At 40.2% G+C, this 9364-nt stretch overlaps 1 pseudogene; it reads left to right on the top strand.

The window, feature by feature from the left end:
- Positions 1–229: 229 nt before the first annotated feature.
- On the top strand, positions 230–307 carry LOC147356994 (U2 spliceosomal RNA; annotated as a pseudogene).
- The last annotated feature ends 9057 nt before the right edge of the window (positions 308–9364 follow it).

The raw sequence follows: 9364 nt of genomic DNA, 5'->3' as shown, positions 1-9364 counted from the left end.
TCGGGAACACATGTATACCTGTGGCAGATTCATTTCGATATTTGGCAAAACCAATACAATATTGTAAAGTTTAAAAATAGAATAAAAATAAATAAATAAAAACCCAGAGCAGAGGTTAGATTCTCAAAAATGCAATATTAAAGAAAAAAAACAAATTCTCAAAAATTATATAAAAAATATATATATATATGAAGTTTGCTTTAAAAATAGGGTCTTATTTTTGAAAAGTATCACTTCTCGGCCTTTTGGCTAAGATCAAGTGTAGTATTTTTGAAAAGTAATTGTAGGTTATAAAAATGAAAATTAAAGGAGTAAAAGGGCTTATACATAAAAAAATAAAAAAATTGAAAATGATAAAAAAATATGTAGGACTTTCTCTGGTGTTTTTGTGGACAGTGTGGGGTCAGTTCATTTTCAGATAGTTCCTTGATCCTGCTTATACTTCTCAAGATCTATACGCCCCTTCCTATGTAGTCAGTGCTAACTGCAGGGTTTTAATCTATTGCACCTGTCACTTCCAAAGCAGTCCCCTCTGTTTATTTTAGCTTCATGTGTTTGCTGGTCTCTTCAGTGTCTAATTTCTGCCCTGGCACAAGGGGGCGGTGGTGGTCACTTATTTGGGCTCACTTGTTCAGTCATGCTGAGGGGAGGGAGGAACACTGCAAACAAATATCACTGGCGTGTGTGGGGAGTGGTCACAGTGTCTTGGCCACATTGAGTTTGCCCCTCTCGCAGCATGTGTGCTTTCGCAGTCTACACTGTTGAGGCTCTAGGTTGCTCTGCCAGAAACTGTCTGAGATGGGCCTTGGGTTGCATGCACTTCCCACATCAAAGCCACTGAGGTTCAGGTTCTTGGGTACTCCACAAAGGTGCAGACTTGGTTGGGCCTGAGTTTTGTGCCCTTCCCAGGTCTGAGCAGCTCAGGTGACCAGGTGCTTGGTGAGCACAGTCGCCCCTAGTTAGGGGCTGCATTTTATTGCCTTCCCCATCCCAGCCACTCAGTTTTCTAGGTGTACTACAGGCACGCCTTCTCAGGGATGCTGTGTGTCTCTTCTGGGGAGATGATCTCTGGCTGCGACCCTCCTGGCAGATGTTGACTGTCCAGAATCCCAAGAAGTCTTGGTTAACAAGGAAGGCTGCTTGCAGTTTGATAGAGGATGCCTCTCTGGGACCATGATTGCACCCTTCCAGCTCTGGCTGCCCCTGCCTGCCTGTCTCTGCTGGGGGATGGGCCAGTCCTCAGCTGGCTACCTCTGCTCAGTCCTTTTTTCTGTGAGTGGGCCTGGTGGTGTCTTAGGTTAGGGCTTTTCACGGGATAGCTATCCCACAGTCTGGGTTGCTATCTCAAGTTAGTTCCCTCAGATTGCCCTCAGGGCATTCATGCCGGGTCCTTACCCTAAGCAATGCCACCTGCGCTTCCCTGTCTAGTCCCCACTTGCTAGTGGTAGATGTGAGCATCTGCATTACTTTTCTGCTGGGAGTTGCTGTTAGGCACGTAATCTGTGGGTTTTATTTATTTTTCCTCCCGGTTTTGTTGTCCTCTGAGGTTCCAAGACTCACTGCAGATTTGCAGGTGAGAATGTTTCCTGGTGTTTGGAAACTTCTATCTTTTTTAAGACTCCCTTCCCAGGATGTATTTCCATCCCTACCTCTTTTGTTATTCTTTTTATCTTTTATATTTTTTCCTACATCCTTTTGAAGACAATGGGCTGCGTTTCTGGGTACCTGTGTCCTCTGCCAGCATTCAGAAGTTGTTATGTGGAATTTGCTCAGCGTTCAAATGTTCTTTCAATGAATTTGTGTGGGAGCAAGTGGTCTCCCTGTCCTATTCAACCACTATCATAGGACCGCCTCCCAAAGTTTCTCTTTTCAAATCAGACCATCTGGGATAAAATTCTATGTCATATTATATTTAATAAGCTGTGAATTTATCATGCCTTTGTTACATGGCCTATAATCCAAATAACAACATTTACTCTCAAGGTGTTTTGAATATTAAATTTTGTAAAGAGGTTCTGGTTTGTAATCCAACTAGATAAAATCTTCAAGAACTATTATCCCAAACCTATTTTCCCTATTCCATTTTGACTATGCTTGGTTTGGAAGTCTGCAAACAAATTTCCTAATTTGTTCTACTGCAAGTAAATTCTCATTTGCCGGGGTCTAGCCCCAGCTGATCCAGGGTATTCGAAGGAGAGACGGCCTAGGCGACTATTTATATGTTAATTAGAGATATAAGAGTAATATAATGAGGATAGCTCACTAGGAAAATTCAGTGGAGAAAAGAGGCTGAGTAGCTTGGTTTACCCAGAAAATCAATATAACCCGTAACACCAGGTTAGCTCTGACCACAGAGGCCACAGGCGCCCTCTCGAATAGTGGAAGGTACCCCACCTTAGACACCTTCTCGAGTGGGTCTTAGAAGCCCAGGCAAATAAATGGTCGCAGAGGATATCCGCACTCCAGATGGAGACTTCAGCCAAAATGTGAAAAGAATGACATGGGGAGACCAAGCGTTGGTGAGCAAGGCCCGTAGCTTTATTTTCAACAGGGGCTTATATACCCTAAGTTACACATAGAAGATAATAGGGGATGCAAAGTCAGCAGTTTTTGATCCTTATCAAAAACCAGGGTTTCACCAGTCAGAATGGCTGCGATCCAAAAGTCTACAAATAATAAATGCTGGAGAGGGTGTGGAGAAAAGGGAAACCTCTTACACTGTTGGTGGGAATGCAAACTAGTACAGCCACTATGGAGAACAGTGTGGAGATTCCTTAAAAAACTGGAAATAGAACTGCCTTATAATCCAGCAATCCCACTGCTGGGCATACACACTGAGGAAACCAGAAGGGAAAGAGACACGTGTACCCCAATGTTCATCGCAGCACTGTTTATAATAGCCAGGACATGGAAGCAACCTAGATGTCCATCAGCAGATGAATGGATAAGAAAGCAGTGGTACATATACACAATGGAGTATTACTCTGCTATTAAAAAGAAAACATTTGAATCAGTTCTAATGAGGTGGATGAAACTGGAGCCTATTATACAGAGTGAAGTAAGCCAGAAAGAAAAACACCAATACAGTATACTAATGCATATATATGGAATTTAGAAAGATGCTAACAATAACCCGGTGTACGAGACAGCAAAAGAGACACTGATGTATAGAACAGTCTTATGGACTCTGTGGGAGAGGGAGAGGGTGGGGAGATTTGGGAGAATAGCAGTGAAACATGTATAATATCATGTATGAAACGAGTCGCCAGTCCAGGTTCGATGCACGATACTGGATGCTTGGGGCTAGTGCACTGGGATGACCCAGAGGGATGGTATGGGGAGGGAGGAGGGAGGAGGGTTCAGGATGGGGAACACATGTATACCTGTGGCGGATTCATTTTGATATTTGGCAAAACTAATACAATTATGTAAAGTTAAAAAAAAAACAAAACATTTTCACTCAAAAAAAAACCCAAAAACCAGGGTTTCTTTCCTGCAAATTTATTGTATACAAATGGTTTAGGTGATTTACATAATCTTCTGGCCAGAAGGCCTATTAACATTTTATGACTCTTGTCAAGGACTTATCAACAAAGACTTATTTTCTCTAAGAGTAATTATTTTAAGGTTTGGCGCCATCTTCCGAAGATAAAATTGCATTCCTATAGGGTGGATGTGCAACGGGTTTACAACAAAGGAAAGAATTTATTACCTTAAGGGTCTAAAGTTACTAACACCAAGGCCACTACTTATTTTTTCTACAGACCAACTATATTAATTAATACACATTCAAGGATACAATTCAGGGGATGTGAAAACTTGGCAACAAACATTGGCTCATCAATGAAATACTTTACTAGTTTATTCTGACTTAACTCTCTGAGAGGTTCTAAGCTATTTGAATATCTTAAGCTTCCCGTGCCTCTCAAGGCTGGGAGACTGTAAACAATCATATGCATAGCTGCAGGAGTCTGGGTAAACTTGTCAGATGACTTAGAGAGCCATCTGAGGCGTTTGGATTTAAACACTCCTAATTGCCCAGGAACTTTTATTAATTGGAGCTGTAAGTTAACTCTTTGACAGAGAGCGAGATGGTGGTAGGGGACAGCCCCCAGTAAAGTCAGAGGTGAGAGCACAAAGCAATAAAGTAGGCAGACTCTAGTTTTGGAGGGAACATGCTCGAGAATATCCAGGGGGACTCCTGAGGCTTGATCCCGCCTTTGCGTATGCCGAGTCTCCTTCCTCATGACCTTTGTCACGAGTGGAATGCCTCACCGGCTCCTGGCACTCATTAATCATTATTCTTGTAAACTTATTTGAAGCACCATATCTATTTTTATGTCAATGTGTATATGTCTCTTTAGTTTCCAATGTAGGAAATAAAAGCTTTATTTTATTTTTTTTAACAACTGTCTATGATAAATTAAGCAAAACATATTTTTTTTCTCAAAGCCCATTTGAAGAATAGCCTTAGTGGAATTATTTTTCAATTGTTGCACAGATTAATTTTTCAATAACAATAGATGAACCTCCAGTTTCCAGTTCTGCCTACACATAGCTTGGAATTTATCATGCTACCCTAACAAGTAAAATACTGAATAGACTGAAAAAAATCAACACTCTTCTTGGATCAAATACAAGATAGAACATAGGAAAAACTACTAACTTCTGGACAGAAGAGACAGGCAGATGCACAGGGGCAGGCACATCTTACCCTGGAAACTAGGGAGGTGAACTGCTGCAGGAACCAGTGCCAACACAAGAAAATCTCCACTATAATTAATAAATTGCTGGAGACTCAATGCAGACAATTCTCAAAAGAACAAACTCCATAATATGGTGAAATTTACCTCTAGAAGCTTAACCAGGTTCCCATTCTAAATATCAGAGAAAAATCCCTTCAACTTCCATCAGGAGGCTGAGGAAAGGAACCATCTTGAGAAATGCCAGAACATTGAATGCTGTGTAATAAGGCCTGTCCTCAGAGGAAACTAGTTAACCAGAGCCTAACTATCTGGGGTTTTATCAGAGCCTAGCTGACATGGAGAGGCTTCCTTGGTGGCTTAATGGTAAAGATTTTGCCTGACAATACAGGAGACACAGCTTCAACCTCTGGGTGATGAAGATCCCCTGGAGAAGGAAATGGTAACACATAGCAATATTCTTACCTGGGATATACCAAGGACAGAGAAGCCTAGTGAGCTACAGTCCATGGGGTCACAAAGAGTTGTACATGACTGAGTGACCAAACTACAATTCTAGGAGAACAAAATGCTTTCTCTCATCTCACAGCACATTAACACTTTACTAAAGGTCTACTTAGAGCAGTTTCTTTTTACAGGACGTCACATCTGGCTACCATGAAAAAAAATGGAATGCATACTAAAAGGCAAAGAAAAAAAAGGCAGTTGTCAGAACCAGGCACGGCAGAAATATTGATACATTTACTGGGAATTGGAAACAAGTATGATTAATAAACTGTGGCCTCTAATGGATAAAGTCAGTTCAGTTCAGTTCAATCACTCAGCCACCTCTGTCTTTGTAACCCCATAGACTGCAGCATGCCAGGCTTCCCTGTCAAACACCAATTCCTGGACCATGTTCAAACTAATGTCCATTGAGTCAGTGATGCCATCCAACCATCTCATCCTCTGTCATCCCCTTCTCCTTCTTTCAATCTTCCTCAGCATCAGGGTCTTTCCCAATGAGTCATTTGTTCTCATCAGGTAGCCAACGTATTGGAGTTTTGGCTTCAGCATCAATCCTTCCAATGAATATTCAGGACTGATTTCCTTTAGGATTGACTGGTTAGATCTCCTGGTAGTGCAAGGGACTCTCAAGAGTCTTCTCCAACACCACAGTTCAAAAGCATCAATACGTTGGGGCTCAGCTTTCATTATAGTCCAACTCTCACATCCGTATGGAAAACCATAGCTTTGACTAGACGGACCTTTGTCAACAAAGTAATGTCTCTGCCTTTTAATATGTTAAGTTTGTCATAGCTTTTCTTCCTAGGAGCAAATGTCTTTTAATTTAATGGCTGCACTCACTATCTGCAGTGATTTTGGAGCCCCCCCCCCCCCCCATTAATAAAGCCTCTCACTGTTTCCACTGTTTCCCAACTATTTGCCATGAAGTGATGGGGCCAGATGCCATGATCTTATTTTTTTGGTAGTTGAGTTTTAAGCCAACTTTTTGACTCTCCTCTTTCACTTTCATCAACAGGCTCTTTAGTTCTTCTTCACTTTCTGCCATAAGGGTGGTGTCATCTGCATATCAGAGGTTACTGATATTTCTTCCAGCAATCTTGATTCCATCTTTTGCTTCATCCAGCCTGGCATTTCACATGATGTACTCTACATATAAGTTAAATAAACAGGGTAACAATATACAGCCTTGACAAACTCCTTTCCCAATTTGGAACCAATCCGTTGTTCCATGTTTGGTTCTAACTGTTGATTCTTCACCTGCATACAGATTTCTCAGGGAACAGTCAAGGTGGTCTGGTATTCCCATCTCTTGACAAATTTTCCACAGTTTGTTGTGATACACGGAATCAAAGACTTTATCGTAGTCAATAAAGAAGAAGTAGACATTTTTCTGGAACTCTCTTGCTTTTTTGACTATCCAGCGGATGTTGGTAATTTGATCTCTGGTTCCTCTGCCTTTTCTGAATACAGTTTGAACATCTGGAAGTTGATGGTGCATGTACTATTGAAGTCTTGCTTGGAGAATTTTGAGCATTACTTTGTTAGCGTATGAAATGAGTGCAATTGTGCATCAGTTTGAACTTTCGCAATGCCTTTCTTTGGGATTCCAATGAAAACTGACCTTTTCCAGTCCTGTGGCCACTGCTGAGTTTTCCAAATTTGCTAACATATAGAGTGTAGCACTTTCTCAGCATCATTTTTTAGGTTTTGAGATAGCTCAACTGGAATTCCATTACCTCCACTAGTGATGTTTGTCATGATGCATCCTAAGGGCCGCTTGACTTCGCATTTCAGGATGTCTGGCTCCAGGTGAGTGATCACACCATTGTGATTATCTGGGTCATGAAGATCTTTTTTGTATAGTTCTTCTGTGTATTCTTGTCACCTCTTATTAATATCTTCTGCTTCAGTTAGGTCCATACCATTTCTGTCCTTTATCGTGCCCATATTTGTATGAAATGTTCCCTTGATATCTCCAGTTTTCTTGAGGAGATTTCTCGTCTTTCCCATTCTATTGTTTTTCTCTACTTCTTTGCATTGATCACTGAGGAAGGCTTTCTTGTCTCCTTGCTATTCTTTGGAACACTGCATGCAAATGTGTATATATTTCCTTTTCTCCTTTGCCTTTAGCTTCTCTTATTTTTTTCAGCTATTTGTAAGGCTGCCTCAAACAACCATTTTAACTTTTCGCATTTCTTTTTCTTGGTGATTGCCTTGATCACTGCCTCCTGTACAATGTCATGATCCTCCACCCATAGTTCTTCTGGAACTCTATCCAATCTAATCCCTTGAATCTGTTTGTCACTTCCACTGAGTAATTGTAAGGGATTTGATTTAGGTCATATCTGAATGGTCTAGTGGTTTTCCCTACATTCTTCAATTTAAGTCTGAATTTTGCAATAAGGAGTTCATGATCTGAGCCACCGTCAGCTCCGTCTTCTTTTTGCTGACTGTTTAGAGTTTCTCTACCTTTAGCTGTAAAGAATATAATCAATCTTATTTCAGTATTGACCATCTAGTTATGTACATGTGTAGATTATTTTCATATGTTGTTGGAAGAAGATGTTTGCTATGACCAGTGCATACTCTTGGCAAAACTCTGTTAGCCTTTGCACTGTTTCATGTTGTACTCCAGGGCTAAACTTGCGTATTATTCCAGGTATCTCTTGACTTCCTATATTTTCCATTCCAGTCCCCTATAATGAAAAGGACATCTTTTTATGGTGTTGGTTCTAAAAGTTCTTGTAGGTCTTCATAGAACAGTTCAACTTAAGCTTCTTCTGCATTACTGTTTTGGGCATAGATTTGGATTACTGTGGTTTTGAATGGTTTGCCTTGGAAATGAACAGAGATCATTCTGTCATTTTTGAGCTTGCACCCAAGTATTGCATTTTGGTCTCTTTTTTGACTGTGAGGACTACTCCATTTCTTCTAAAAGAAGATGGATAAACAAGATGCATGGAAAAATGGATGCACAATATAAGCAGGCAATGGAAATTCTAAAAATAATATCAAAATAAATGATAAAGATTAAAAAAGTGGGGGTGGGGCAGAAAAATACTACCTCCAATGGGATTTTTAGGTGACTGTGCATAGGTAAGGAGTGACTCTCTGTGCTTGAGACTATATCAATAGAATCCTCAGAAACTAAAAAGCAAAGAAAACAATGACTGAAAAAACTGATGATAATTCCAAAGACTGTGGGACAACTGCAGAAGATATGCATGCAAGTCCCAGAAAGAGGAAAAAAAAGAGAAAAAATAAATATTTTAAACAAAAATTTATAATTTTTCCAAATTAATATCTGCCACCAGACCAAAGACCTGGGAAGGTCACACTGTAGCCAGAACTGCTTCAAGTGTTTGTCTAAAACCCTCCAATCCCACCCTTCTCCAAAGTTAATATAAATTTTTAAGTTAGGGTGTCCACAGACAAGAGAGGAAGCTACAAACAAACAGCCCCAGATGGAACCATCTGGGACGAGTTCAGTTAACTTCAATTCAGTGTCTCAGTTGTATCCAACACTTTGAGACCCCATGGCCTGCAGCATAACAGGCTATCCACACCAACTCCAAGAGCTTGCTCAAAGGAGCTCATCACCATCAAGATGGTGATGCCATCCAACCATCTTATCCTCTGTCGTCCCATTCTCCTCCTGTCTTCAATATTTCCCAGCATCAAGGTCTTTTCCAATGAGCAAATACCCTCTTCCAAGAACGCAAGAGACAACTCTACATATGGACATCAACAAATGGTTAATTACAAAATCAGATTGATTGTATTATATTTTTGCATCTTAAGATGGAGAAGATCTATACAGTAAGCAAAAACAAGACCAGGAGCTGACTGTGGCTCAGTTCATGAATTCCTAATTGCAAAATTTAGACTTAAATTGAAGAATAGCAAGGATAGATTAAAAAAAAAAAAAAAAAAAGCCTTCCTCAGTGATCAATGAAAGGAGTTAAAAAAATAGAATGGGAAAGACTAGAGATCTCTTCAAGAAATTAAAGATATCAAGGGAAATTTTCATGCAAATATGGGCACAATAAAGAACAGAAACAGTATGGACCTAACACAAGAAGAAGATATTAAGAAGAGGTGGCAAGAATACACAGAAAAACTATACAAAAAATGATCTAATGACCCAGATAACC

This window comes from Bos grunniens, chromosome 16 (assembly GCF_055505025.1).
Source record: "Bos grunniens cultivar Pamir isolate PY7600 chromosome 16, Bosgru_T2T1.0, whole genome shotgun sequence".
Lineage (NCBI taxonomy): Eukaryota > Metazoa > Chordata > Mammalia > Artiodactyla > Bovidae > Bos > Bos grunniens.
This window is presented reverse-complemented; position numbering and strand designations above follow the sequence as displayed.